At 48.6% G+C, this 6,454-nt stretch overlaps 1 protein-coding gene across 5 annotated transcripts in view; it reads left to right on the top strand.

Annotated features, from left to right (window-relative positions):
- Nucleotides 1-6,454, top strand: part of GAL3ST1 (galactose-3-O-sulfotransferase 1) — a 16,168-nt gene that overhangs the window by 6,163 nt on the left and 3,551 nt on the right. Inside the window, exon 1 of one of the 5 annotated variants that reach the window (XM_023508946.1) lies at nucleotides 1,087-1,176. The exons of 2 other annotated variants lie outside the window; for them this stretch is intronic. The gene's annotated coding sequence lies outside the window, so the exon portion shown is untranslated. Of the gene's footprint in view, nucleotides 1-1,086; nucleotides 1,177-3,578; nucleotides 3,608-6,454 lie in introns of those variants that run through there. 2 more of the 5 variants (XM_023508948.1, XM_023508945.1) reach the window with 2 other exon arrangements.

The following is a 6,454-nucleotide window of genomic DNA, read 5'->3' as shown; positions in this document are numbered from 1 at the left end:
CAGGGCTTTGGGAAATAGGGGGTTTCAGACTGTGTTCCCTGGGAGGGGCTAATAGCTGCTTACCCTGTGAAAGTGCTCAGTGTGGATTAATGACTATCACAGTAATGATTATTATTCACTGATGCAGACACTTGGGTCCCTAGAACCTCCTTCCTAGTCCATGATGGGGTCAGCATCAGTGCTGCAGAGGGGATGGAGGAGGCCTTTCTGGGCATAAGTGGACCCTCTGACCATGGACAAAGCTAACAGTCCTATGCCTGGGCCAAGCCTCAGGGTCCCTGGGGTTTAGGGATAGGGTACCTAGAACTGCCTCTCCTACAGAGGCCTGGGGAAGAATCAGCATTTCCAATCAGCACAGATCCTGCAAAGCTGGTCCAGGGTATCTGTTGTCACCATTTCTTATCTAGGAGTGGAGGCAGGACATGCAGAGCTACCCAGCATGGATCCTATATTCTCTTTGATGAAGGACTTAGAGCTCAGAGAATGAAATCTCACTGGACTCATCTTCCCAGTCCTAGTCCAATGCTCCTGGAAGCCTTCCAGGCTAAATTGTTGCTCACTCCTCTAGGCTACCACAGATTTTGGACAAACCTCAGTCTCTGGTTTCATCTCAGCATCTTTAAGTCCTAGAGTTTAGTAAATCTGTGTTTGGATTCTGGCTTTGTTTGCTCTTTGCTAGCTTTGTGACCATGAATAAGTGACTTTACCTCTCTGAACCTTGGTTTTCTTGCCTGGAAAGTGGACTAGCAATGTGTTTGACTTATGTGAGATGTGGTAGGTTAGCCTCCTTGCACTCACTTCCTGCTCCCTCACTTGGCTTTTAGAGTCTGTTCTCTCTGCGGGGCTCTGCAGTTGCTGTGTCCTTGCCTTAAGGCACTTGGAACCTTGCTGAGCCCTTGGATGAAAGAGCTGCCAGAGAAGGGCAGGGATTGTCCAGGGCTATCCACTGGAGGGCAGAGAGCCAGGGTACCACCTGTAGGGTGCTGGGGTGAGCCACCTGCTATCCCTAGGGAGGGAAGTCATGAATATTCAAACCTGCTAGAGTGGGAGGGAGCCAGCCAGCCTGCTGCTGGGTGTCATTGGAGCATTTCTGTCTCCCAGTGACCGCAGAGGCAGCCTGGGAGTCAGATGTGGCTCAGCCAGGGAGAGAAAAGGGACAGTCGGCCATAGCTCTAGGTGAGTATGTCTCCTTGGCACCCACCCAGGGGTCAGTGGGAGAGCAGGATACTCTGGGACTGAGGCCTGCCTAGTGGCCTTCTCAGCCAGGTTTACATTCCTGTGCTTGGTTTCCCTGTGTGCACGATGTGGGGGATGAGTCCTATTTCTCTTTTGCTCCTTAGGATAGTATCAGTTCAGCTGGGCAGGAGGATGGTTGGGTCTGGCCTGCTGCCAGCTGCCTGCACTGATGGAGGCCAATATGGCTGAGGACTCTGGAAGGGCAAGAATAGATGAGGTGGGCTGGTGAGGAGGATTGTCTGTCCTGTGTGCCTGCAGTTGTCACCACCATGGGCAGGGAGGCAGGAGACCCAGATTCTAGTCCTGTCTCTGATGCTGTTGTGCTTTGTGACCTCAAGGGTGCCCTTGTCCTCTCTGAGGCTCAGACTCCCTGCTTACCTATTTTCTATCCTGGAGGCCATGAGGCTCAGGCTACACTGAGATTGTCCTTGCATTTGGGACTGCCAGCTGCCTGCAAGCCTATGTCCTGGATTGGCAGGCACCTATCTTGATGGGTTCATAGCTGGGAACCTGGGGGCTTAATGATGATAAGAACAATGGTGGTAGGCTGTACTCAGTGAGTGTCAGTCCTGTGCCAGGCCCAGGCTGAGCATTTTCCATGGAGAAAGCAGAGGATCCTTACAGCACCCTGTGATGGAGGGAAAGCTACTATATGTTGAAATGCTTATCTGAAATGCTTGAGACCAACAAGTTCGGGACTTCAGATTTTTAAAATTTTGGAATATTTGCATGTACATAATAAGATATCTTGGGGGATAGGCCCCAAGTCTAAACATGAAATGCACTTTTGTTTCTTCTATACATAGCCTGAAGGTAGTTTTATTTCTCCCTCAAGGATATTGAATAAACTGTATGTTACATGCCTGCATTTTGATTGTGACCCTGTCACACAAGGTCAGGTGTGGAATTTTCCACTTGTGGCACCATGTCAGCACTCAAACAGTTTTTGACTCTGGCACATTTCAGATTTCAGATTTTTGGATTAGGGCTACTCAACCTATATCATCATTTTGGAGCAGAAATTGAGTCTCAGAGAAGGGCATAGCTTTGCCTAGGATACACAGCAAGGAAACTGCAGAGCTGGGATTCAAAACCAGGACCCTGGCTCCAAGGTGCTGGCTTTGTGTGGCACTCATATGTGTGACTCTTACACATGTACTCTTGCACACATATGGCTCTCATATGACCTCCATATTTCACATTTTTACTCCTGGGGGCTTTTACATACATGTAGTTCACATGGATAAGCCCCACCTGTAGGTCTCACACAAGGGCTGTTTGCTATGTGGCTCTCAACCAGCAAGGTGTTGTCTGCCTGGAGCCTGTCTGTCCCCCCACTCTCTGCCCAATCCCCACAGCTCTGGCCTCATTCTGCCATGAAGATCATGAGAGGTCATTCATCATATATTCACCAGGTGCCAGGCTCAGGAATCTCAGGCATGAGTCACAGGCAGCTAAGCATAAGAGGGGACCTCTTCTGCATGCCAGCAAACTGGCATTGATCCATAGTGAGGGTAATAATTAATACATATTTATTGCCTCTGGGATATGTGCATTCTTTCGCTAGCATCTCACAGCCTCCTATTTTCCCTCAAGTTAGGCTCCTGGTTGCTGGCAAGCCTCAGTGTACCTAGGGGGCTCTGCCTGCCATGATCCTGATGTTATATACCCATTGTACAAGTGAGGAAATTGAGGCTCAGAGAGGGGAGCTTCATGCCCAAGTTCACAGAGGCCAGACTCTGCCCTGCTTCTAGGGAACAGAGCTCCTTGACCACACCTTTGCCTTCTGTTCTGCAACTTTGTGCACACTTCCCTTCTTTCCTATGACCTTGGGGCTGGTCAGGGGACACATTAGGAAGGGGTTCCTGTGGACAAAGCAGAAAGCTGTGCATTGGAAGTCAACAGACTTGGGCTTGAATTCCTGCCCTGCCACTGCCTTGCTGAGTGACCCTGAGCAAGTTATGTCACCAGCTGGAGCCTCAGTTTCTCCCATCTGCAAAATGGGGGTGACAGTGGGATAGAGTGGTATCTGCTCAGTGGTTGCTGAGTGGAGCCAGTTCGATGCTCTGGAGACACCTCCACCCACAGCTTGGATTGTACCAGGAACTTAAAAATGAAATCGGAGGGTGGGATGGCTCAAAACTAAGCAGCTGGTGCTGACCTAGCACACAGCAGGGTTCTGGCAAGGTTTGAGGAGGCCCAAATGCCAGGAGGAAAGCATGAGTGAGTGATGAGGGGGGTGGGGTCCTGTCTTGTGTAGAGCCAGGTGGAGCCTGATTGGTGGTTAGGAGGCTAGTCTGCCCCCTGCTGTTGGTCCTCCACCCCAGAGCCTCCATCATTGCAGCCTCCCAGAGTTCCAGAAAACACTCTGGTGAGTAGGGCTGTTGGGGCACGGGTTGACCCTTGTGATCTGAGCCTCAGGAATACGAATCTCTTCCCATTTTAAAGTTAGAGAAACCGAGGCCCAGGGCCTCTCTCTGGGTTTGGAGCTTGAGTCTGAGGCTCCAGCCTGGCCTAGGGCTCTGTCCTGTTTTCTTCTGGGTTCCTGGAAGCAGGAGGCAGATTAGGGCCCTTGAGGCTGGGGTAGGTTTGTGCTTGATGGAGGGCCCAGAGGCCACTCCTTGTTCAGGGCTAGGGGGTAGGCCCCCAGGGGTTCAGGAAGGGTACAGCTAAACCTTTTTAAGTAATAACAAATGTGGTGATCGCTTTGCTTGCCTGTCTGCTTCCAAGAGCCCAGTTAGAGGGACCACTAGCATCCTCATTTTACAGAAGAGAAATGGAGACTCCACAGGGCTGGATAGAAGTCACCACACTGGACAGAAACACAGGCCTGAGGGCTCTAGAGTCTGAGGTTCTTTCCCCTCCTGGGGTCCCTCCAAGCCTGATCATAGCTGGCCCACTTACCATACCTTGCAAGCTTTATGATTTGTTATTCACGTGTACTAAATACAACTAATTGGCTTTTTATCCAAAGCTTCTTGTGGGGCTAGTTGATATTTACTTTTTTTCTGATTAAAAAATCAATACATACTCCCTTTATAAATGCAACCATTATAGACATGCGTAATATAGAGACATATTCCCTTAAACCTCTCCTTGAGCTATGTAGAGGATACCACTGTTAAAATTTATGGTTGGGCACAGTGGCTGACTCCTGTAATCCTAGCACTTGGGGAGGCTGAGGCAGGTGGTGTGTTTGAGCTCAGTTATTTGAGACCAGCCTGAGAAAGAACAAGACCCTATCTCTACAAAAAAAATAGAAAAATGTAGCTGGTGTTGTGGTGGATGTCTGTAATCCTAGCTACTCAGGAGGCTGAGGCAAGAGGATTGCTTGAGCCCAAGAGTTTCAGGTTGCTGTGAACTGTAATGCCACAGCACTCTGCCCAGGGTGACAGAGTGAGACCTTGTCTCAAAAAATTCTACAATACTGCCCTCTAGTTGGTCTTTTTTTTTTTTTCCCCTCAGGCCTACATGTTTGTTTCCCTGCATTTATATATGGATTGGAGGGGGTGGGGGGTGCATATTGTTCTAGAACTTTCTTTTTCACACATTTTCGGATGCTATTTATTTATTTAACTATGTCGCCCTTGGTTGAGTGCTGTGGCAACATAGCTCACAGCAACCTCCAACTCTTGGGCCTAAGCGATTCTCTTGTGTCAGCCTCTCAAGTAGCTGGGACTACAGGCGCCTGCCACAGGACCCAGCTATTTTCTGTTGCAGTTGTCATTGTTTAGCTGGCCCAGGCAGGGTTCAAGCTGCTAGCCTCGGTGTATGTGGCTGGTGCCATAACCACTGTGTTACGGACACTGAGCCTCAGATGCCTTTAAATAAATTGCAGAGACATTTTTAGCTTTGCCTTAGTTGGGGGGTGTGTTTGTTTCTTTGTTTTTATCATTGACAGATGACTCCTTTGGGAAATGGGTCCTGAATTATGTGATGGTCCCCTGCTGGTAGATACTGAGGTTGTTTTTTAACTTTTTTTTCCATTTCTGACCAAGCTGCTGTGAATACCTTTGCTCACTAGCCCAAATATTTCTGCAATACAGTGGAAAGTCAGAGAGCTTGTACCTTTCTCTTTTGACATAACTGCCCTCTGGAAACACTCTCTAGTCACCCTTACTCACTCCTAGCCCTGTTCACACTGCACAGTAAACAAGGGTATCTTATGCTAATTTTCACAAGTGAGGCCAACATCCCTCCCTTTTTTTTTTTTTTTTTTTTTAGGCAGAATCTTGGCCAGAGTGCAGTGGCATCATCATAAGTCACTGCAACCTTTAAGTCCTGGGCTTAAGTTGCTCCTGCCTCAGCTTCCTAAGTAGCTGGGTCTACAAGTGCAATCTACCATGCCTGGCTAATTTTTCTATTTTTTGTAGAGACGGGGCTCTTGCTTTTACTTAGGCTGGTCTCAGGCCTGAGCTCAAGTGATCCTCCGGCCTAGTCCTTCCAGAGTGCTAGGATTATAGGCATGAGCCACTGTGCTTGGCTTCAAAGTCCCTCTTATAAAATTTCTTCTGCAGTTTTTGTCTTCATGTCCTCTCTTGACAACTTTCTAGATGATGAGCTGAGAACTCACACATTGGTGCCAGCTTGTCAGTGGGCCTGGAATGCCCCTTCTATGGGAAGAAGCTTGCGGGTGCCTTGGATAATTTTCCAAGGTGTAGTGTGTGGGACCCTCTCCCAAGCGGACTGTCTGGTCTGCCTCACAGGGACAGTGTTGACCCTACTTATAGACATGGGGCAGTAGGTGTGACCTTTAATAGCCTCCAAGGCCCAGGACCCAGTGTAGCATAAACCCTGGCCCTGGCTTTTCAGCTAAGAGAGGTGAGAAGACCCCTTCCCCCACAACTCCCAGCCCTCTCTTAGACTCTGGTTCCTTAGCCTGAATTGTCCCTGTTACAGTAAGCCCATGTCTCAGTGCCCTGTTGATAGGGTCGTCACCTCTAGGCCCCTCTGCCCTCCAAACACACAATAGCAAAAGTCCAAGGACACCCAGTTAAAATTGAAGATTGAATAACTTTACATAAAACCGGGTTCCATGCAATATTTGGGACATAACTATACTAAAAAAAAAATTTTTTTTTTGAGATGAAGTCTTACTATGTCACCCTCGGCAGAGTGCTGTGATGTCACAGCTCACAGCAACCTCAAACTGTTGGGCTTAAATGATTCTCTCTCTCTTTTTTTTTTTTTTTTGTGAGACAGAGCCTCAAGCTGTCCC

Source organism: Otolemur garnettii, unplaced genomic scaffold, assembly GCF_000181295.1.
Source record: "Otolemur garnettii isolate 467f Iridium unplaced genomic scaffold, OtoGar3 scaffold00294, whole genome shotgun sequence".
Classification (NCBI taxonomy): Eukaryota; Metazoa; Chordata; class Mammalia; order Primates; family Galagidae; genus Otolemur; species Otolemur garnettii.
This window is presented reverse-complemented; position numbering and strand designations above follow the sequence as displayed.